The 24415-nt window shown below is 46.7% G+C and overlaps 1 long non-coding RNA gene across 1 annotated transcript; it reads left to right on the plus strand.

Annotated features, from left to right (window-relative positions):
* The first annotated feature begins 1084 nt into the window (after nt 1–1084).
* Nucleotides 1085–18900, plus strand: LOC139042378 (uncharacterized). The gene is made up of 3 exons (XR_011499066.1): nt 1085–1530; nt 2059–5606; nt 6597–18900. It is a non-coding gene; the product is annotated as an uncharacterized lncRNA (long non-coding RNA).
* Nucleotides 18901–24415: the final 5515 nt, after the last annotated feature.

Raw genomic sequence — 24415 nt, forward strand, 5'->3', positions numbered from 1 at the left:
TGCCTCCCCCGGCCCTTCCTCCCGAGCCGTCTGGCCCAGGACCATCTGCCGGGCAGTGGGGTGTTCTGAAATAGCTCCGCACCCCCTTGTCAGTTTGAATGTTTAACTCTCCACTTGGCTCAGCTAATAGGCTCCCAAAGATCCAGGGCTTCCCTGTCGAGGCAGGAGGAGCTGGCTTGCGTTTTTCAGGATGAAGGATTTAGGAAAAGAACAAGCTTGTTCAAGCTGTGCCTGATCCATTTTCTGCAGCGAATCGAGTGTTTTCCTACATATGTTATCTCACTTAACTCCCCAAATAGCCCAGTGAGGACAATGTCATTATTCAAATGTCACCCATTTCATGGATGAGAAAAGCGGGCCGGACTTGGTGCTTAAAGTCCTAAGCTCAAACCCAGACTCTGAGGTGAGCTTGCCTTTGTAGAGGGCTGGAGGGGTTCTCTCAGGAGAAAGAGGCCCTCACCTCACGGCGCCTCGAGCCTCCTCCCCCGAGGTTGTCCTGAGGGCCAGCTCCTGGGGCCGGGCCCCTCAAAGAAAGAAAACCCTGCCTGCTAGCAATTCCGCTGCAGCCGGAGGCCACACAGGCAGGCTCATCACTGTGTTTACAGTGAGGGCTACCACCTGGAGCTCTTAAAAATGATGGTTTGTATCCACGTTGCATAATTGCATACTTTTGAAAAATCTGGAGCATTACTACATATTAAAAAAACAAATCCAGAGCATCAAACAAAATTTGGAGTCACCAAAACATAGTAAGGGTCTCATTGTGGTTTTGCCCCAACAAGTGCTGAGAGATGGAAAGCTTTTCTCCTTGTTTTCCACAGCAATGCTCTTGGAACCATCCTTGGCATTCAGCTCCTGCGTGCATCTCCTGAGCTCACCGGTAGACACGTCACGTGTCCACGGAGAGGAGAAGTGGAGGCAGGAGCTTGGTGAGCTCATTTGGGTGTCCTCATACTGTTTGATTCCAAAGCAGGGCTGGAGAAAGGACATGGCGCAGGGCAGGGGAGCGCCCTGAGACGGAGAGAGCCGCATCCATCGAGGATCTCCTGTGTGGCCGGGGCTGCCCTGGGGGCTTCTCACAACGTCGCCTCCTTTCACTCCTTCAAGAGCGCTGTGATGTTGGTGCCCTCTCGGTCCCCTGTACAGAGGAGAGAGGCTCAAACCCTCCCCCAGAGGTCACATGTCTATAGAGTCAGTGATCAAACAGGACCGGAGCCCAGGCAGCCTGGGGTCATGACTGCTATGCCGACGCAGGCCGGTGGCCTGGAGGCCTCTGCAGCCTCGCATGGCTGGCAAAGGCTCATGGAGAAGTTCACTTCCTTCCCCTAAAACCAAGCTTTCACCTGTGGCTCTCAGTCACGAAGGTGCGTTAGAATAGCCTGGAAGGGTTTGCCAAGCTTGGCCCGGACCTCACGGCTTCTGACTTCCTGGTCTGGGGCAGGCCCTGCCCATTGGCGCTTTAAAGACCCGGCATGGGTGGGGAAGCACCCATTTCCTCAGCCCTGCCTCACCCGCTTACCTGTGCAGGTGGTGAGTCTGTCAATTATTTTTAGTGACTTTTATGTCTGGCCTAACTCTGACTAGGGGGGAGGGCTGGCTGCTGCGAGGGGAAGGACAGGGCACAAGAGGGGTGAGGTGACGGACGCCAGCTCGGGTGAGGAAGCAGCAGGGCTGAGATTTGAGAGGTGCCCAGGCCTGTGGGGGAGGGGAGAAGCTCTCGGTTTGCTGCTGGTGCAGAGGGCGGATGTGGCAGATTTAACGGCTTCTGTGCCGGAAGCAGCTGCTGTGTGACTGGGCTGAGTTGCGGGCCCAGGCTCCCCTTCCCCAGCCCAGCCTGGCTCCACCGGGGAGCCAGTTTTGGAGAAAGATGGAGCCCCCAGGGCCTCAGGGTGAGGTGAGAATCGGGTCAGTGGAAGGAGCGTGGTGAGCCCAGCCCTGAGCCAGGTGTCAGGCTCCTGGGATTCCTGGTTCTGCCATTTCCTCGTGAGGTTGGGCAAGTCTTGGTCCTTTCCAGCCTCATCTGCAAACCGACCAGAGGGATGCTGTTGTCATTTCCAGGACTCTCTGATCTCCAGGACTCTCAAGGCGAGGTTGGAAGAGGCTTGGAGGAGAATGTGGGACTTCCGTGGTGGCAGCTGTGAGAGCCAGCCAGGCCTGGAGTCAGCAGGAGAGGGAGAAGCTGTCGCTGCTGAACTCATGTGCAGTACCATTCGCTGGCCTCTACTGAGCATTTCCCACATGCCAGGCTCCGTGCTGAGGGCAGAACAGGTTTCACCTCATTTATTCCTCACACTCTGCGAGGTACTGAATGTCACGACCCCTATTTTACAGATGAGAAAACTGAGGCTTGCTGACGGACTTAGTGGCACAACTCTCAGTCAAACCCAAGGTTGCCGGCCTTCCAGAGCGCAGCTCTCGGCCCCCACGGTGGCTGCCTGCCGTGGTCAGAGGCTTGCACAGCGCGGTTAAGACCCCAGACTGTGGCCAGTCAGCCTGGCTCTGGCACTTCCTGGCTGCACCCTGTGGTCCTCGTGCAGAATTTGGAAAACACAAGGAATTAATGCTTAGTCCCACGGAATGAAGCTGTCGGTTTTGTGGCTCCCAAGCTATTCCTCAACCTTGGGCAGGGCCGAGTGTTGTCCTCTAGTTTACTGTGCCTCCAGGGGTGACCAGAGACAATGTGATGGGCAGAGAAGGTGGTGGGGGGCCATCTGCTGCTGCAGCTGGAGAAGCCGTGGGCCCAGGTGTGTGGAGCATGCGTGCCTGGCAGTCGTAGGAGCACACGGTGCCTGCATTTCTTTGTGCCCCTAAATCAGGCCCTCGCCCTGAGGGTGTCCAGGCCTGAGCTTGTTTGCTGGAAGCACATCCTGGCTTCCTGGAGGGGAGCCGTCATGGCCCAAGAATGAGTCGATCTCGGGGTGCAATGGTCTGCGGTTAGCTAATACGAAAATAGATCTGTTTCCTCAGCCCTTTTATTCCATACACAATGGGATCACCCGGCCACTCTTCCTGTCTCTTTTCAACAACAATGATGCCATCAATAACCTCCCAGGGACATCTTTATTTGAAGGCTAGGAGGTATGAATTTTATCATCACAGATAATCCTACTGGTTACAGAATATTCTAAACAAAGCGAGCCACTCCAATTGCCCACTAAGGCTGGTTTTGTAGGATCAAATAGGCTTTTATTTACTGAGTCCTCCTCTTGCCCAAGCCCCCAGCTCTTCTTCACATGTCTGAACGGCCTTTACCAATGGAGGAAGCCTTTCCAGGAAGTCATGAAACTTGATTTCGGCCCAGGAATGAGCCCTGTGTGGAATCGGTGTTTCTGAGCTGCTCTGACAGGCACAGCCATGCCTCTGTGTGCAGCGGCTTGCTCAAAGTCGCATCATTCGCCTTGAGTTGAGTTGCAGAAGCTGAGCCTCAGAAGGCAAGAGAGCTCACCTGGGAACTGAATTCTAGTCTAACTTCACGTTTTGCAGGGGGAAAACTGAGGACCGAAGAAAACAAGTGAGTCACCTAAAGCTAGCAGGGGGCAGAGAAAGGACCTGAGGCAGTGCACTTTCCTCCCCCACTGCAGTGTCTCCCAGAGTGTGCCATGTGTTCTACTGATGGTGCCCACAGAGGGTTTGGGTGGCCCACGACATCAAATGGCATTAAATAATATTGATTCATCTAGAGAGAAAATGATTCCCTTTTCAACTTTATTTTGCCTTATTCTTGATTCCATCCAGGAGAAAGGCTTGGTCTGGTACCCGTGCGCCTTGTGCGCCTCTGTGTCACTGTTTCACTCACTTTATAACCAGCACAGAGCACACCTCAGGATGAGGTTAGGCAACAATGTCCGTTTTGAATTTAATAACATTGTCTTGTTTTCATTGTGCTCATTTTTATTGTTACCACCTAACATTACTCATTTTCCACTTAGAGTTTTTTAATGACTGTTTTTAAATAACTTTATTTTTCATAAGTTTAAAAATAATTTTATTTGTTTTTTTCCAAGTAAGTTTATTTAAAGCATTAAGTAATTAGCAATGTAGGTGGTCCGTGGTTGTGACAAAGCTCTTGGAAGGTAGCAATAGGAATGGCTGAAGTTTGGAAACTGATGCTTTGCACCTGGTACCTCTGGTAACTGGCTTCAGGGCTGAACTAAGTCTGTTGGAGAGAATTTCCAGAAAAAGATGCCAAACTTGAACTCACGTCTCTTGCCTGCACAGGTCTCATCGTTTTTGAAGTATTCAATGGGACATTTGTTTTTTTCTGATCCCTGACATCTTGTTCTACTAGAGGCAGGATCTTGGCCATGGAGATGCACGTATGTGGAAGCTAGTTGGGCACTGTGCTGGCCTGAGGTCCCTGGCTTAGCCCCTCCCTGGCTATACCGCTGCAGACACGTCATTGCCTGCCTGCAGCTGACTGTGTCTTCAGCTGCCTGTGAGAAAGCTCAGGCTGAATTAATCTGGTGCATCCTAAAAGACTTAAAAAATCTTTTGTTTTTAACTGTGAGACTGTGTAGTGTAATGGGTGCTCCAGAGCCAGTCTGGGGGGATTCAAATCCTCTTTCTGGCCCTTCTTAGCTATGTGCCCTTGGGCAAGTTACTTGGTTTCTCTGGACCTTGGAGTCTATATCTATAAATGGATATAGTGAGGTGGAAGCCAGGACCCTGGAATGCTGTGTGCATCTCAGACTCATGAGACTCAAGTTCCCTGATGAGCTGAGCAGGCGGGTGACAGAGAACCAGAGAAAGTGGACTGAATCATTCACATAAGGGCTTCTCTCGCCACAGCCACCGTTACCATCCCTGAGGGTAAGGCCTTCACAGCCCCTAGTATACTGCGAAATACCGAGTGAGCACTGCTAAGTACCCAGTGAGCACTGTGAAATACCCAGTGAGCACTGCAAAGTACCCAGTGAGCATTGGTTGAAGTGAATTAACTGAGTTGGACAGGTTCCAACTGGGTTGTATTGAACTGAGTTCTTCTAATCATTCACTCAGTCAGCAGATTCTTTTTGAGCATCTATGACATGACAGATGGCATGGTTTCCTGTACTATGAGGACCAACTCTGATGTCAGCTCGTGGGTCCCCTACTTCCTAGGTTACCCTGAATAAGTTACTGAATATCACTATTGTTCAGTTTCTTCATCCATAAAAATTAGTCTAATAATACAACCTACCTCATTGAGGGGTGTGAGGAAAGGAGGAGATGAAGCAGGGGAAATCTCTTAGAAAAGTATGGTTGTAGAGTGAGTCATCAACATGTGTTAGTCATCATGACTGTGGGCTGGGTGCCGGGACGGAGTAGAAAGTAAAATGGACATGGCCCTGCCCTCGTGGCACTTACAGTCTAGCAGGGGAGGCAGACAAAATGGAAGCAAACAAAGAAAAATATGCAATTAGAAATACTGGCAAGTGCTATGCAGGAAACAAACAGGTGTTCGGAGAGAGAATGATGGCAGGGTACACAGGTCAAACCTGTCTAGGAAGGGATTATTTCAGGTGAGACCTCTCAGAACGAACACGCTATGCATGGGACCAAGGAGCCGTGCAGACGGAGGGAACAGCCTGGGAGAAGACCCTGTCTTGAGAACGAGGGGAATAGTGGTGAGTACCAGGGTTCTCTCCCTGGAGTGTAGAGGAAAGAAAATTTCTTAAGGCCAGACAGGACACACTTTATTAGCCAGGACTGACTCAATTATATCGACCCAGAAGCAACGTAACTGCTTCTCTTCAGGAAGGACTCATCCATTCTGCTTTGTTGTGAACTGCTAAAGGTTCTGGTCACCAATTCAGACAGGGAGGGGTGGGCTTTCCCCCAACACCAGCAAGCAATTCTGTGACAGCAGCTGAGTGTTCTACAATTCAACTCAATTCTGACACTCCCTATCCTGACACGGCATCAGATTCCACAGGTTAAGGGCTCAGTCCCACAAGACCACCCTCTCCCCAATTCAGATGCCAATCGCAAGTCCAGGTTGTTACCTGTGCTTCTGACCAACGGGCTATAAATCAGAGGTTCCTACAATCTCTTCTTTGAGTTCCGTTAATGAGCTAGAATAGCTCACAGAACTCAAGAATCTAGTTTACTCACAGTTTATTGCAAACGGTATTAAACAATACAAACCGACAGCCAGATGAAGAGATACATAGGGTGAGGTCCCAAAAAAGCAGCTTCTGTCCTCATGGAGTTTGGGGTCAGTATACTGGCATGTGAAAGCCAATTATTCCCCAACCTGGAAGCTCTCTGAACCCCCTCCTGAGTTTTTATCGAGGCTTCGTCACATAAGCATGATTGATTAAATCATTGGCCATTGGTGATTGATTCAACCTCCAGCCCTTCTCCCCTCCGTGGAAATCAGGGGGTGGGACCAAAAGTTCTACTCCTCTATTCCTGGTTGGTTCCCCTGGCAACCAGCCCTCATCCTTAGGGGCTTTCCAAAAGTCAGCTCATTTACATAAACTCAGTTGTGGTGGAATGGGTTATGCACAACAAGACATCCATTTCACTTTTATGCCTATGAAGCAATTTTAGGAACTGGGAACAAGAGACCAAATATTGTAACAGAAGATGCTCTTCGTGCTTTTATTGCTCAGGAAATTCCAAGGGTTTGGCGAGCTCTGAGCCAGGAAGCGTGGACAAAGACCAAACGTGTATGAGAACTGTATTTGGCCATTGGAATGACCAAACATATATTTCTTATGAATCACAATCTTGCACCTGCCATTGTCTACCTGGCGTGAGGTTGGAATGGACCTTCTTCCATCTGGCAACACTCAGCTCCACGATTCTGCTAAAGTCAGGAAACAAGCCCTTGAGGGAGAGATGGAGCCGTGTGAAAAGTGCTGGCCCCAGGGGAGGCTGAGATTCTGGGGCCTCCACAGAGGGCGAGGCCAGGTCCAAGCCAGACAAGGTGACCTGCCCTGCGAGTCAGGCGCCCAGAGCCTCACTGGCACCTGGCCGTTAGGGAGAGATTTATGGCTTGAATTTACATCACTATGTGTCAACGTGTGGACAAGTATCTTGTTTAAAACGTTATTATAGGCAGATGACTCTGCAAATTAAATCATAACACCTGGGTGGTAGCTCTCTCTTGGCCTCCAGTGTCTCCAGTGTGGACTTCGAGCGCTGCTTGAAATTATTCTTCCGGGTCAAGGCCCAGCCGAGACGTGTCTCCACTTGTGCATTAAGTAACAAGTAAGAACAACTGATGTTGACCCGGCGCTTAGGATGCAAACAGAATACGTGTTTTCCTGGCCAGCCCTCACCACACCATGAGGGGAATGTTAGAATCATCTCCATGGTAAAGGTGGTGCATCTGAGGCACAGGGAGGTGGGGTAACTTGCTCAAGGCCCCACAGGTTGTAGGGGGCAGTCAGTACACAAACTACACAGGCTGGCCTCCAGAGCCGGGTGTGTCACAGTGGGGCTACGCTGGCCCAGGTTCAGTGGAACCTCCACCCCCAACCTACCTGTGATTCTATGCACCTTACAGTTTGGGACACTCTGGGGTAGACCATTATAGACTGATTCATTATGAGCATTACCCAGTGCTTCTGTCTGGGTTGAGAGATGAGCAGAGGCAGCAGGTGAACCCCTGTGGCCTCTCCCCTCCTGGGCTGCATGAGCAGCAGACCGAGTGCAAGAAGGGCTGAAATGGGGGCAGAGTTGTACCTTGCAGGAACTCTGAAAATCCCACCAGTGACTTCTAAACAGTCTGGGGCAGGATAAGTCATCAGAGAGAGCATCCTAGAGGAAGTGACTGCAGCTGAATGAGGTTGGGGTGGGGACCGGCATTCCACAGGCAGAGGGAAGCTGGCTTAAAGCTCTTAGTGCAGATGAGAGGCCCCTAGCTTTGTCTGGCATCGGGCATGGGTTCAGATCTGAGTTCCACCCTATTTGCTGCAAAAATATTTATAAATGTAGTGTCTGGTCATATATTTAGCTTTAAATATGTTATCATTGCAATCTGTCAGGGATTCAGCCTGGCCTTCTATGCATGTGAACCCCAGTATTGTACTTGGCCACCCACTCCCTGAGTCTGTCCAGTGCCCACTGAAACTGTCCTGTGTGGACTCTGCCTGCTGGCCCCTCCCAGGGGTGGGGTAAGTGCAGTTTCCCATGATCGCCTCTCTCAGACACTCAGCACGGGGGACAAGAGTCTCTTTCGGCTGCTCCTGGTTTCATCATCTGTTTCAATGGCAATGATCCTAACAACCCTGGCCTGTTTCCACAACCTTGCCAATTGTTAAATTGTGCAGAACTGCAGGCCAGATCTGTAAAGATTTATTCTCCTCCCCTGGTGCTTTCTATGGCAATGTGCGAGCCATGCTGGAGGCTTCCTAGGGTGGCTTGGAGGGGAGATAACTTGTCTCCCCATTTAAAGACTCATCTCACAAAGGGAGGCTGGGAGGACTGGTGGGACACAGAGGGCAACAGCTCTGGGAGCCGCCTCCGGGGGCTGGAAGGAGCTGTCCAGCATGTTCTCGAGACACGCCTGGGAGTGCAGTGCTGGGGTCTGCGCCACTGTCAGGTTTCAACAGGCTAATCTTTTTTTAAAAGATTCTGATTTTCAGCATTTTAATCCTTCTACCACTTAGTGCAACCCCAACTTTTACCATCAGACATGTTGGTGAACGTATTTCTGCAATTCTGGTTGCTGGAAAAGGACCAGACTAAACCAACCCAGATTTTAATTGCTATCTGGTTGTATTTTCCAACACCAATTCCTTCTCCCAGGATGCTCGAGTTGTGGGAATACCTGGAATTTAGAGGAAAGGAAGTAAACCCATCCTTCTAGATGGTTCTATCCCACCTTTTAAGTGCCTGGGACCAAGCATGAGGATATTCACATTAGTTTCACACACTTCTCCTTTAAATCTTTGTTGAATAAGATAATTTGTTCTAGAAATATTGATGGAACACCTACTATGTGTCAAGTACATTTTTCTAACCACTAGAGATAAAGTGATCAATATTGTAGTGGGGCATACAGACCAGAAACAAATAAAAAAAATGAATTGATAAGATTATTTCTGCAAGTAAAATGTGCTTAGAAGAAAATGAGACAAGACAAAATATGTGAAAGCATCTATTCTACAGCTTGGCTCCGAGTAAGTGTCCATCCTGGGCTGAATGAAACCAAGCTTCTCAGTTCAAATGGGCATCATCATGGCACACGGAAAAGATCATGGAATCTGGAGCTAGCTGGTTATGAATGGACTCTAGCTCTCTCTTAGCACCTGTGCATCCTTGGGCAAGTTACACAACTTCTCGGTGCCTTGAAGTCCCCATCCAGGGTTGGGACTAGGGTGAGGCAAGAGAGGCGCTTAAGGAGCAAAGCTTAAGGAGGCGTTCAATGTCAGAGTCATGCAAATGTAGACGTGGCACTTGCTGGGCTCTGAGAGTAAGTGCTTCCTTAAATTTTGCACCTGGTTGCCTCTCTTGCTTTACCCTTGTCCAGGCCCTGTCCCCATATTCAAAGTGGAGGGAATAATTGTACCTACCTCCTAGGGTTGTTAGAAGGTAAGGATCAACTGAGATGTGAGGAGAGAATGTCTTGCAAACTGGCAGCTCTTGGTTCCTATGAGGAGAAGGGAGTTGAAAGGATCGGGCTGTGCCAGTGCAGCAGGCTGGGACTCAAACCCAGCCACCTTGCCCCGTTTCCAGTGCTGGGACCTAAGAGGAAGTGGGAGAATTGCCATTTGCTGTGAGCTCTCCTTCGCACCAAGGTGGTGCTCCCTGTCGGGCTGTCTGTGTGCTGAGGAAGTTTTGCCCTGATAGCCAGAGCGAAGTGCATTGTGGGCATCTGGAAGAAAGGATGCAGGCAACACTGAAGGGCCTGGGGCTGGCCACCTCTCTCTGGAAGCAGCCTTCAGCTTTCCTCTGACCAGATCAGCAGAGCACACAGGACAGGCATCCAGAAAGCCAGCCCCACCCCTCCCCGGCTTGGCGATGGGATTCCTCATGAAGCCGCCCTGCCATACGTGATCCAGCGTGGGCTCCTAATGAAAAATGGCCGGGCTATTAGCGCTTTGCAGATTAAGGGTGCTTTCATTTATTACTGTGCTCTGCTACGGATGAGCATTAATTTTTTTTCTCAAAGCAAATTCACTGGAAACAGACAGTTTAGAATTTATGCTTGTAATGATGGCTACATGGGCCATTAAGACCACCTCTAAGTGAGCTTAATTTGTAGCAGATAAATGTATATGTCTACATATTTTTCAACATAGTTTATGGTGCATCTTGCACAGCTGCGCCCAACTGATTAAATCCTCACAAAATTTAAATAGGAAACCCATTACGTAGACAGTATTATCGCCATTCATCATGCAGGCAGCCCCAGGTTGACTCTTCCGGTGCCAGGCTGGGAGAAGTGCTGGGATAGTTTGTTTTGGTCAAGAATGCAGGGGCTTCCTTTCCCCTGACTTCTTTGTTGCTCCTACCTTTTTGAGGGCTCTGGGGAGATCTTAATCCTCCTCGGTGGACTTGGGGTGAAGTTTTTAGCATGGGAGAAGAGACCTCACACTCGCCTGGGCAGTTGGATTCCTGCTCTCTGGTGGTGGTGGTCTTCACAGCCCCACGTGCATATAACACGTTGACCACACGGCACTGGGCAGAACATCCAGACCACAGCAGCTCCACCTTGGTGGTCCTTGCCAGATCCCGAACCTGGGCCAATCTCAGCAGACCATGACAAGTAGCCGTGCGTAGCTGTGGTCTAATAGTGCCCCGAGCATGTGCTCTGGCCTCGGGGGGCTGTGGGGTTAAGTTCCAGCTCTGCTGCTTGCCGGCAGTGTGCAGGCCAAGTGCTTAGCACAGTGCCCAGGACATCACCTATGGTCAATGAATGAACCTTATTATTATTACTGTTACTATTTAAGCAAACACTGTCACTGTCCCCTCATAGCCCCTTGGTACCTGCCATGTCAATGAGCACCAGCTGCTGGTACCTGAAGCTTTTTGCTTGAGGAAATTTGTACAACAAGTAAATGATCAGAGTTGGCGGGAATGCCGTGTTCTCTAAATTCAGGCTCTTTGGGTAACTACATTTTCAAGCGAATTTTGTTTTGAAAGAGGTCGTATAGGTAGGACTCCTTTAATACAATAATTATACGCCTGAACATTTTCATTAGAATCCTCTAAGTTTTTATTCTAAATGTATTTTCAGGATGTGTGTGTGGGGTGATTTGAGAGCATGAGCACGTGATCAGCATTCAATAGAGAAATTGCTATTTATTGAGCCCTTTCCTGTCACTTAGACCTGAGTTCAGGCTTGTCTTTGATACTTACTGCCTGTCTGATCTTGGATAGGCTGCTTAACCTCTCTGAGCTCAGTTTCCTTCTCTAAAATGGGAACAGTAACAGTACCCACCTAATATGAATACTGTGATGGTGAAATAAAATCACCCATGTGAGGCCTATTGGGCTTGGCATTCTGGATATAAAGGTGCAAAGACCCTGACATCAACTTGTTCCCAGTTTAAAATGGACAACAGACTTGAATGTAGGGAATTTTAAGACAGTGAGATGCCTTCAACAATTGAAGTATAACTTTGTTTCTGTGACAGGTGACTGTTGGAGTAGAACTTCACAGAGGTAGCAACGTTGGAGCTGAGCTTCACAGGCAGGGAAGAAAGGAAGATTCCAGGCCCATAAGGAAGGGAGGGCATCCTGGGATTGGAGGCAACATGTGCATAGCTGGGCAGAACCAGGAGTCTTTAGGGCCTTTGATCTTGCTAAAGCACGCACCCTGTGTGGGAAGGAGGGAGCAAGAAGGCGGGCAGGTGGGCAGCCTTGGAATCTTGAAGTGCCTTCCTCGCCATCATATGAAGCTGAGACTTTATCCTGAACTTAACGGGGAGCCTTTGGAAAGTCTTAATCAGGAGCGTGATGGGACTGACTTTGCATTTTAGAAGGTTCTCCTTTGCTACCACGTGGAGAGTAGCCTGAAAGGGACTGAGGGGGTGGCAGGGGAGCAGTTGGGAGACAATGGCAGGTGGCCCGTCAGCAGTCAGCCGCACAGACCCAACAAGCCTGGGGCAGTGGGAGTGGGGGTGGGGAGACTCCTTGGAAGAAGAATCACAAGATTTGGTGATTGATTAAAGGTGGCATGTGGGGGAGACAGTGAAGAGGATGCCTAGTCTCTAAGTTCTGTGCCAGCCAAGGCAGGAGGACTGGCTTTGGGGGGAGGGCAAAGAAAGGGGAACAGCTGAGGGCATGTTGGGTTTGAGGTGCCTTAGGGATAAACTTGAATTTCTATTTATTCATCTTGCTTCTAGCAAGGATCCTTTGGCCTGAAACCATCCCTCCCAGGAGAGGGGAAATTGATGGATGGGTAATTTGCTCTAAAACCCCGGTGGATGATTGCTGGCACCCAGCAAATCTCCTTCCTGTAAACTGCTTTTCGATAGAGTGAGGGCTCTGACTTGGCTGTTTATTAACTCTGGGTTCTCAAGGAAGCAGCATGCTTCAAAATGTGACCAATTAAGGACAAAGCTGAGATGGGGGCTGTCTCTCTCCATGTGTTTGAAAGGAATCAGGCGAAATGTTCTAAGTGTTCGATTTCACCTGTCAGAGCCGCTGGTTGTCATCGATGGGCGCCCGGTTCTCAGAATCTGTGCGGTTTCTCAGCACATTGCCCTCTCCCAGAGCACTGTGCGAGTCACTCCCTGGACATCAGTCAGTGGAACAAGGGGAAACATTCCGTTCCCTCTCTGAAATTATAACACATTTTTGCATGTGTTGAATGAGCAGGCACACAGAGAGGACCCAAGGGAGGGGACGCTAACACTTGAACACCCAGGAGGTGCCAGGCCTTGTGCAAATTACTTGACCAGAGTTGGGAGTGAGGAGAGCAGCAGCGGGCTTCGCCGTTTAGTGGTTATTCTCGGTCAGCAGTGGTCTAAGCCCTGGGGGTGCGTTATCTCATTTAACACTTTTCATCAAGTCTTCAAGGCAGATTCTAGGATTATGCCTGTTTCACAGATGAGAAAATTGAGGCTGGAGTGGTTAAATAACAAGTTCACCTGACAGTCAGTAAGTGGCGGAGCTGGGATTCAAACCCAGGACCTTTTGACTCTGAAGCCATGTCTTGGTGGCTACACCATGACCATGGGTTCTCGACAAAGCCTGTGGCTGCCTGAGTCCTGTGGACTGCCATCACTGCATCCCTCTTGTCACCCTACTAGATGGCGAGCGGCTGGCGGGCAGGAACCCTCACACTGCAGCAGACTGCACAGAGTAGGTGCTCACTAAATGTGTGCTGCACCAGGAGGGCCCCAGGCTCCCTCTGCCCCTCTATGCTTGCACAGCTCTTCCTCCTGCCTGGAAGATGCCCTCTTCCTCTTTCACTGTCTGTTGATCTTTCCCTTTTTTCAAGCATAACCCACCTTCACCTCCACCAGGAAGTGCCCCGATTCACTTCTTTGCCTCGTCCCTCCAGGCACCTCAGCCCAGACCTCTCTGACTGCCGCGTCCACCTATACTGGTCTAACTTGGGTTCTTCAGTCCATGTGTGCGTGTGTGTGCGTGTCTGCCTGCCTGTCCTTGAGTGGATGCCCTGCTCTTTCAGTCCAGGGATCACTTTCAATGCTTCTTTCAGTAGCTGAAGGTCATTGCGGTGACAGACAACCTGGGCATCTCATTATCTGGCTATTTTATCTCAATCAAAACTTATCTTTTCTTTGCCACTTACTGACTTTGTGATCTTGGGCAAGGTAATTAAACGCTTTGTGATTAGTTTTCTTGTCTGCAAAATGGGGGTAATAGGAGCACACACCTCAGGGGATTATTTTGAAGATTAAGTGAGACAATGCATGGACAGCTCTCAGTACCTCACTTGGCACTAGGTAGTGCTTAATAAATGGTAGTTATTATCACCATGGAGTCAACAAGGAGGCCTAGCGCAGCCTACATGTTGATATTAAGAACCCCCTCTCACATGTGCACAGCACTTTACAGTTTTTGAAGAGTTTCTCCATTCATTGCTTCTTTTGATCCATATAACCACATTGAGGGAGAGAAAGAGAGGCATAGAGGGACGGGGGGCAGAGGCAGACAAGAGTTTGTCATCACCTTATGCAGGTGTTAGTGCTGGAAGAAAGCTCAGGCCTACCCTGGAGTTTATGGGTGGGTTCTGGAAGATTTCTAAACCCTAAAATTAAATGTGCGTTATTTATGCACGTATGTTTATGTGTATTTTCCTGGGGAGAAAAACCTACTCCTTCATTAGATTCTCAAAGGGGCCCCTGGCTCCCCAAGTTTTAACGCAACTGTTCACATTTTATACATGGGGATACTGAGGCCTAGAGATGGGAAGGGACATGACCTAATGCCCTGAGTGAGGCAGAGTGCGCCTGGGGCTGGTGTCCTGGCTCTCAGGCCAAGGCTCCATCTGCCTCCCAGACTCAGCCGAGCCTGGGCGGCATCAGGTGAGGACAGCCGGGAGCCTGAGTGAGGCAGCTTGACTGAGGATGGCACTGCGGCAGGAGGCGACAGCTTCAGGGCAGGGGACCTGCAGCCCATTAGAGCCTACTTGTTGCGTGAGGTGGACACTAATTGCACTGCCGGGCAAGCGTTGGCTGATCACTGGGGCCATGGCGATGTGCTCGCTGAGAAACTCTGGAGCTGTCGATAACTGTGGGAAGGCAGAGCAAGAGGGCCAGCGCGGGACAGGGCCTGCTGGCCAAGCAAAGGCCAGCTCCTGGCTTTTATGCGCCATTTGTTTTCATTTTATTTCCTTGCTAGTGTGTGTGTGTGTGTGTGTGTTTGGAGAGAGGGAGAGGAATGGGGATCATAAATTAAAGGCCGCACACACACACATGCCTGTACAGGCACACACACACACATACACTCACACTGGGATTTGGATGTTAAAGCTTGAGCTTCTTTCTAGAAAGGGCCTCCTACCTGCCCCAGGTACGAGGGGAGTCGGCTTCAGCTACTGGCAGAGAGAAAGGAGTTTTTAGGAAACCCCCATTGGTGTTGCCATGATGGCCATACCAATAAAAGTAACCTTGAAATGCAGACGATGCATCTTCAAAGTTCATTAACATACATTCCCCACTACGTCTCAAACCGCTCAGGGAGGATGGCTCGTGTGTAACATTCACACATTTCCTTCACCTGAGGTATTGGCCATTTTAGTGTGATTTCATGGTCACATACGTGGGAACTAGAAACTAACACGGCTGCAGATTTTTAAAATTTCACTTGCGTGCACCACACAATGCTGTTAAAGTTTTTAATTGGCTATTGATTTGGATTTCATGAAAAAGATTGTGTGCACACATTCAGAAAACAAAGGCAAAAGTGTGTGGTATGTTTATGTTTTAATTTACACCTGGCCAAAATTAGAAATAATAAAAAATAATGTCAAATCGAAAGTCTCCACGTCCCAAGAAAGACCCATCCCCTGGCAGTAACCAAAAGAAGTTTTGATGAACCTCGTTTCCTAGTCCCAGAGAGGGTATGCAGTTAGCTCAAAGACACAGAGCTGGACCAGAGGGTGTTGAAACCCTGCTCTTGACTGCAGGTGCATCCTGTCATCATGTTAACCTGGGGTCCAGGGATGAGCGTGAACCAACTGAAGCCGTGTGGTCTGGGCTCGACCCCAGCACAGTGCAGGTAGGAGTCTATGTGTAGCTGTGCACATGCATTTTCCTGCGGAAATGGCTCACATGATTTTTAACACCAGATTTTCAAGGGGACTCTTAAACAACCAAGAAGATTAAGAACCATAGCATTAGAGATGGACACTTGAGAAGTCTGAATCAGAGATTTAAGAACCAAAAAAAGAAGCTGTGTCGTTCAGGCTGGGAGACTATTTGATGCTCCTAGACAACACTGGGTTAGCAGCTCCCCAGTGTGATGCCTGGACCAGCTGCTTCAGCAGCACTTGGGAGCTCCTGAGAAATGCAAGTTCTCAGGCCTCGCCCCGGACCTGCAGGAGGGGAACCTGGGAGAGGAAGCAGCACGTGGTCTAACAGGTCCTCCAGGTGAATCTGATCTTCATTAATGTTTGAAGACCACCATTCTAGGTCACTATTTCTGGAAAAATCTAAGTTTCTTGTTTGAAATGGTTCATTGGTGTTTTAAAAATGATCTAGGTTAGGTTTGTGATTTAGTATAAAAAGTAGGATTTTTTCCAGGGTTCAACAAATCAGTGCAGCCAGTTTAAATTTGAGGTGGGTGCTCAGGCCGGCTCTGGTCCTGCTCCACATCCTCCCCACACCCAAGCACTGGCGGATCACCTCTGGAACGAGCGCCTCCATCAGCGGCTTGCTGGGAGGGCAGCCAAAGGCACTCAGAAAGTGGCCGAATGTAGGTCAGCCACTCCACCTGGCCAGAGGAGGGGAGCCCGGCGGGAACAGACACCCTCAAGCCGCCACCTAGAGAGCCCTAGAGGGCACGGTTCCGCCAGGCGCTGCTGGAGTGCCCCCCAGCTGAGTGCCAGGTGCAGGGCTGAGGAGGCCTTCCTCTGGCATGGCTGTCATCAGCAGTCTTCTATGTCCCCTGTCCCCACGGGTGACTGCTAACACAGAGCACAACGTGGCTCCAGCCAGGCTCCAGAGTCTTCTCCTCCTCAGATGAATCCTCTCCTCCGGCGCAGTCTTTTCGGCTTCTGACCTTTCTTTGGAGAACCACTCCAGAGTTTACCTCCTCTAGGAAGCCTTACCAGACTTCTCCAGCCCATCTCCCTTCTCTAACTGCCTGATCACAGTAATAGTGTCTTATCATTTGGAGCTTAACTGCTTTCTTTTAATTATGGGTTTGGGTTCATCAATTTTCATTCATTCCTTTAGTTCATTCACTCATCCCAACTCAGCCATTTAATGAAACACATTTTGAATGTCCTCAGGTCTTGTGCTGGAGGCTAGGAATGATTCAGAACCATTTCCACCTTGAAGGATCTCGCAGATTGGTAAAAATAGCAGCAGCGGCCACCATAACAAGCTTGCTAAGCAGGTTAAAGCATTATCGGATCGCATCCACAATATGAGACAATCTTGTTTCCTCCTCTCTCATTTCCCTGTTCACCATCTCCTCTTCCATCCACGAGGCTGGCGGTGGAGCAGAAGTGCTGGGTCACAGAGCAAGTGGATAGCTAATTTTATAAGAAACGCCAAAGACTTTTCCAAGGTGCTCATCACATTTTACACGCCCACCAGCAAAGTAGGGCAGTTTCCATCGCCTCACATAGTTTTCGACATTTTGTGTCGACAGGTTTTTTAATGTTAGCTGTTTTAGTGGGTGTGAGATAGAATATTGTAATTTGAATTTCCCTGATGACAGACAGTGTTGAACACCTTTTCGCAAGCTTGTTGGTCACTTACATATCTTCTGTTATGAAGTGTCTTTTCAAATCTTTTGCTCATCTTTTTGGGTATTTTCTTTTAATTTTTGAGTTACAGGAAATATATAGAGATGGAAAGGTACATAGATAGATGATAGGTAGGTAGATAGATAGATAGATAGATAGATAGACAGATAGATAGATATGGATATAAGATTCTACTTCGGAAAGAAATCTTTGCCCACCTCAAGACCATGAAGATTTTCTCATATGTTTTCTTCCAGAAGCTGAGAGCTTTAGAGTTGGCATTTACATTTAGGTCTTTGATCTGGTAGCAATTGAATTTTTGTGTGTTTTGAGGTAAGGGCTGAAGTTCAGTTGTCCCCATACAGTGATCTAATTGCTTCAGTGTCATCTGTTGAATTCTTCCTTTCCCCCATTGAATTGCCTGGATACCTTTATCAAAAGTCCGCTAACTAGAGATGTGTGGATCTATCTCTAAACTCTCAATTCTGTTTCATGGTTCCATATGTCTATTCTTATGCCATCTCACACTGGTCTTATTGTACCTTTTCAGTAAGTCTTTAAATCAGGGATAGCGTGAGTCCTCCAACTTTGTCGTTTTTCATACTTGTTTTAGATCTCTAAGTCCTTTGTACTGCCATGTAAATTTTAGAATTAAATTGTCAACTTCTAAAAAAATTGACCATTGGCATTTTGATTGGGTTTACTTTGGATATATACATCAAATTGACAAGAATTGCATCTTAAGAATATTGAATTTTCAATCCATGAACATTGTATAGCTCTCCATCCATTTAGATCTTCTTTAATTTATCTCACCATGTTTGGTGATTTTCAATGCAAATTCCTTTAACATTCTTTGTTATATTTATGCCTAAATGCTTATGTTTTTACATGTTTCCTAAAGAGAATTGTTTTTAAATTTCATTTTTCAATTGTTTGCTGTTACTATAAAGTTGATTTTGTGTATTGACCTTGCATTCTTCGACATTGCTATTTTCACGTCTCTCTTGGCCAATGTTCCATATATCTGACAACTTATCTGAGTCTTTACATTTAAAGAGCATCTCTTAGACAGCATATAGTTGTGGCTAGATTTTTATCCATTCAGACAATTTGTGCCTTTTAACTGGATGTTTGGTCAGTTACATTTAATGTAAATAGTGATGTAGTTGAGTTTGAGTCTATCATGTTGCTATTTTTTATGTGCGTTTGTGGGTTTTGTTTATTTCTGTTTTCTTGCCTTGTTTTACAATGATTAAATATTTTTTAATGTTCCAGTCTGTTTCCTCAGTTGGCTTTTTGGCTATTCTTCTTAGTATTATTTTCTTTGTGGCTGCTCTAGAGAGTAAAATATGTATTTTTAACTTTCCATAGTCTGTTTAGAAGTAATATTGTACCAATTGACATAAAATGTAAAAACAAAACAGTGTAATTGTTTTTACCAGCCCCGCAACCTTTGTGCTATTGTTGTCATATATTTTACTTATACGTGTTATAAACTCCATGACACAATGTTATTATTATTATATTTTTGCTTTAAACAACTGGGTGCCCTTTAAAGAATATAAGAAATAAAAATCACCGCCTTTTATTTTTACACATAAATTTACTATGCCTTGTGCTCTTCATTCCTTAGATTTGATTTTCCATTTGTTTCTATTTCCCTTCAGTCCTTAGAACTTCATAAAAATAAAATCTATAGTATATGCTCTTTTTGTATGATTTTTTCTTTTTTTTGCTTAGCTTAAGCTTTTTGAGGGCCGTCCATGTTTTTTATATACCAGGAGTTTGTTCATTTTTCTTTCTGACTAGTATTCCATTGTGTGAAGATACTGCAGTTTTTTAGCCATTCTACTATCAAAGGACACCTGGGCAGTTTCCAGTTTTTGGATATCATGAATAAGGCTGCTGGGACTATTCTTATGCAAGTCATTTTGTGTGTGTGGACATATATTTTCCTTTCTCTTGGGTAAATATCTGAAGTCGAGTTGTTTGGTCATAGTGTTTCATTAGCCAGCCATAGCAGTCTAGTGATTAAGATTCGGTGCTCTCACCACAGTGGCCGTGGTTTAGTTCCCGATCATGGAACCACACCACCCATCTGTTGATTGTCCTACTGTGGTGGCTGCGTGTTGCTGTGATGCTGAAAGCTATGCCACCAGGATTTCAAATACCAGCAGGGCCACCCGTGGTGGAGAGATTTTAGTGGAGTTTCCAGACTAAAACTGACTAGGAAGAAGGAACTGGTCACCCATTTCTGAACAAACTGGCCATGAAAAGCAGCAGAGTATTGTCTGATACAGTGCTGGAAGACGTGCAGATGGTGCAAAAGACTGGGCACTGTGCCTGCTTTGCTGTGCACGGGGTTGCCAGGAGTGGGAAGTGACTCAACAACACTGACAGTGTTTGTTTAATTTTGCAAGGAACTGCCAGAACTTTTTTCGAAGTGGTTGTATTATTTTATATTCCTACCAACAGTGTATGAGAGTTCTGATTGCACCGTGTGTTTTCCAACACTGAGTGTTGTCAGTCTTTTTAATTTTAGCTATTTTGTTGTATGTGTTTATACATATTCTGGTTTTAATTTTCATTTCCAAGATGACCAACAGTGTTGAGCATTTGTCATATGCTAATTGGCCAATTATGTATCTCTTTCTGTGAAATGTTTATTCAAATCTTTTGCTTATTTTTAAAAATTTAGTTTTATAAAAAATAATTATTAAGTTATAGGCCCTCTTTTTATATTTTAGATATCAGTCCTTTGTGAAATAAATGTTTTGAGGATATTTTCTCCCAATCTTTGGCATGCTTATTCTTTTTTTTAATGGTGTCTTTTGAAGAACAAAAGGTTTGAATTTTGATGATATCCAGTTTATCATTTTTTTCTTTTTTAGTTATTGTTCTTGCTATTTGTGTCCCGCTTAAAAAACTTTGGCTTACCCAAGATGTTCTCTTATGTCTTTTTTCAGATGTTAGAAATTTATGTTTAGTCTACGGCTCATCTCGAGTTGATTTTTGTATATGGTGTGGGGTTCGTTTTCCCCATATCACTATCCAGTTGTTTCAATACCATTTGCTGACAAGAATTTCTTTCCCCATTGGATAGTCTTGACACACTTGTCTAAAGTCAATTGACTGTATGAGTAGGGGTTGTTCATCTTAAAAAAAAAAACGTTTTCCTCTTTGTTCTTCACAATGAATCACTTCTATTGGTCTGTCTTCATGCTTCTGATGACCCTTCATTCTGCAGTTTCCAATCTGTTGTTAACCCCATCGAGTGAATTTTTCATGGCAAATAGTGTAATTTTCAGCTTCATAATTTCTTTTTCCTAGTTTCCATTTTTCTGCTGGAATTCTCCATTTCTTTGCTCATTATATCCATCTGTTCTTTTAAGTCATTAAACATATTTATAATAGTGGATTTAGAGTCTTTTTGTTAATTCCAATACCTGTGCCATTTAAGAGTCTGTTTCTAGTGACTACTAATTTTTTTTCCAGTTTTATTGAGATATAATTGACATACAACGTTGTATAAGTTTAAGGTGTGGAATATAGTGATTTGATATATTTACATATTGCAAAATGATCACCACAATGAGTTTAGTTAACATCCATCACTTCACGTAGCTACCAATTTTTTTTCTTGTGATGAGAATTTTAAAAATCTACTCTTGGCAACTTTCAAATATACAATACAGTATTGGCAATTATTTGCCTACCAGTTTCTCGATTGTGGCTCATACTCTCCTGCTTCACTTGCCTTGTAGTGTTTTATTGTGTGCTGGGTATTGTGGAGGATACCGTATAGGGAGCCTGGATTATGTTGTTTGCCTTAAAGGCTGTGAGTTTTGTTACTGCAGACATTTAAGTTATTAGTGAATTCTCTTGATCCTATTTGGCTTTGTTTTATTTTTTGCTAAGGCCAGTCCATCTCAGTTTCATCTTCAGCCCTGAGATGTGGCCCTGATTTTGTCCCCATGGGGACGTTTGAACATCTAGGCATATTTTGAGTTGTCACAGATGGGGTAAGTGTTCTTGGCGTCTAGTATGTAGAGCACAGGGCTGCTGCCGAGCATCCTACATGCACAGGACAGCCCCACACAGCAAGGGAATGTTGTTCAGAACGTCGGTAGTGACAAGGTTGAGAAGCACGGCTCTAGGATATGGTCTTTACTCCTAAAAGTGGCCTTTCTGCAGCCTTAACTGAGATGCACACCAAGGCTTCTCCATTCCAGCTAAGCTGGAGCTCCTGGCCCCGAAAGCCTCTGGCATTTCATTCAGTTCTCAGGTCTGTAGCAGCTGCTGCAGAGTCTTGCTCTGTATTTTCAAAGCCCAGCCTTCACCCAAGGCCCTAGAGGACCTGCCCACACCACCTCCTGGGGTCTTCTGTCTCTGCAGCTCTCCTCTGCAGTGCCCTACCCCACAGGTTCCAGCCACTGCAGCAGCCTGAACTCCAGACTCCTCGGCTCAGTCAGACCACTGCGATCTACTTGGGTTTTCCCTCCCTCTGCTTCGCTCTGAGAGGTGCTCCTGGGCAGAAAGCTGGGGCACTGCACTTTGGTCCACTGCCAGGAAACAGCTGCTTCACTCATTTTGTTCACTTCTATTTTGATGATGGAGAGAAGGTAAGTAAGGTACTCAGGGGGCTTTTACAAGCACAGCTCCTTGAGCCGCATCCTGGGAGATTCCGACTCATTGGTCTGGGCTGGGACCTGAAAATATCTATTTAAAAATCCTAGGAAGATGCTGATTCAAAACCTAGTTTGGGACTCACCACTCTAAGCCCCACTGGGACCACACTGGAGTAGGAAAGGCATTTTTCCTTTTTCTAAGATCCTCAAAGACTTCCACTGGGCTGAACAGGATTGCACTAAAGATTTGGTGCTTTAATGGTGGTGGCATGGGGGGGGGGTCCTTCCACACCCAAGACACTGTGCACACAGTACCTGAAAGAAGACGCCATCCGAGGGCACAGATGCACATCCCCTCATTCCTCTGGCTCTTCCCCTTCCGGAGCAGGTTCCAGGAGCTGTGTGCTCATTCCTCCTGTGTCCAGGGACCATGAGGCCTTTGAGGTTCTTCCCTGATGTGGCTTCTGGACTTCCAGTTAAAGTGCCTTGCTGCAGCCATCCAACCTTCCCCAAGGAGTCCTGAGACCCGGGTCTTCGAGAGAGAGGAGATACAGGTTTACTGTTTGCTCACTTCACAGTTAATGGCAATTTATGAGTTTTAATCATTATGCCACAAAGGGAAAATGTGACTGGGAGTCATTTCAAGAAGTAAATCCATCTATTTTTATACCTTGGCCCTCATCTCTGCAGCATCCTCTCCAAATGATCTGTTCCAAAAGCCCCATTAAATATTTAGAGAGCAGTTCACAGGCATCCTTTCCTTCCTACCCCAAATAGGTGTCTCCAAAAGCTAAGGTCCAAAGTATCCATATATTCCAACCAGGGTGGCTTTCTATAGCCCAATATGCAGGCAAAGTTTGCAGAATTAATCTGAATTAATGCATTCACTGCTAATGCATTACATAGGGCCAGCCCAGGATTTCATAAACATATTTTACTCACTTATTCATACTCAGTCCTCGTTTTCTTTGCTCATTCATCAATCTACTCCTTTATTTATATGTTAAGCCATGCTCACATCCACAAAACAAACAATATTCATCTTTACTCTGTGCTAGGCACTGTGGCTGGCTCCAAGAACAGGAAGATTGATGAGCGTTCATTTACTCACTCATTTATTCCATAAACACTTACTGAGTACCTACTATATGCCAGGAATCCTGCTTGGCCTCAGGGACTCAGTGATGAAGAAAGCAGACAAGGTTACTGTCTTTACAGTTCATTTTATAAACTGGGGGAACAGGCAAATAAATAAGTTAATAAGAAAATAAATAAGATCATGTTCAAAATACTAAGTGCCATGAAGGAAACAAGACAGGCGAAGGGAGAGGGAATGGTCAGGTGGTCAGGGAAGACTTCTCTGTGGAGGTGACATTTGAGCTAAGATAAGACGACAAGAGGCAGCCAGCTGCGTGAAGTATTGGAGGCAGAATGTTCTAGGCAAAGGAAATTGCAGATGCAAGGCCCCTAAGAAATGCATTGTGGCTAGAGCACCGTGGATGAGGGGAAGAGTGGCGGGAGGTGAGGTTGGTGAGGTAGGCAAGGGCTAGATCTTGCAAGGCCTTGTGGATTAGGAAGAGCTTTGGGCTTTTTCTGCTTGGGAGACTTGTCTGTTTGCCCCTATGTATGTATGTATGCACTTAGGAATATTTATGTCGTACTGAGTTATAATCCAATACAATTTTATTTATTTTGTCGCTCAAATTGTTCCAGATTTTGCCATTGGGAGCTCTTTCAGTTGACTCCTGGGTCTGTTTGACATGCTCTCATTATGGTGGGGTGTTTTTCAGTATCTTCTTACTTTCTGGCACTATAAGATGCTCCAGGCTAGGGCCTTTGGGTTTTATTCCAAATGCAAAGGGAAGTTACTGGGTTTATCCAATCTATCTAAATCTGGCTGCTTTTAGTGAGTGACTGGTCTCATCAAGCCTTTCTTCTCACAAATGCTCTTCCCAGGCATCTTCCTCTGCAGTCTGACCAGCTGCCTTACATTCCCATCACAGCCCCCACACAGCTTCTCACAGGGCAGGCCTTCCTTAGTCTCTCCTCCTTGGGAAGATTGCATCGTTGTCCTCACCTCTTCATCCCTTCCTGTATCCACTCCCTTTGCTACATGAAGGTGCCAGCTTCTCCCACTAGAGGGTGGAGTGTATTTCCACCTTGACTTGGGGCTTAGCCATGTGACTCATTTTGGCCAATAGGATGAGGCAGAAGTGATATAGTGTGCCAGTTCTAAGCCTAGGAATTAAGAGGCCTTGTGAGTTTCCTTTTGTTCTTTTAAACTTGTGTCATCACCTTGAGAAGAATAGGCCCGGGTTAACCTGTTATCCCATCCTACGACGTAGAGCCGCCCATCGGGCCTCGCATGGATCCCCGGCTGAGCCATGCACTAAATAGATGCTTAGTGTTTTATGCCCCTGAGGATCTGTGATGGTGTGCCACCCAGATTATTGTGTCC

The sequence above is a fragment of the Equus asinus genome, chromosome 28 (assembly GCF_041296235.1).
Source record: "Equus asinus isolate D_3611 breed Donkey chromosome 28, EquAss-T2T_v2, whole genome shotgun sequence".
Taxonomy (NCBI): Eukaryota; Metazoa; Chordata; class Mammalia; order Perissodactyla; family Equidae; genus Equus; species Equus asinus.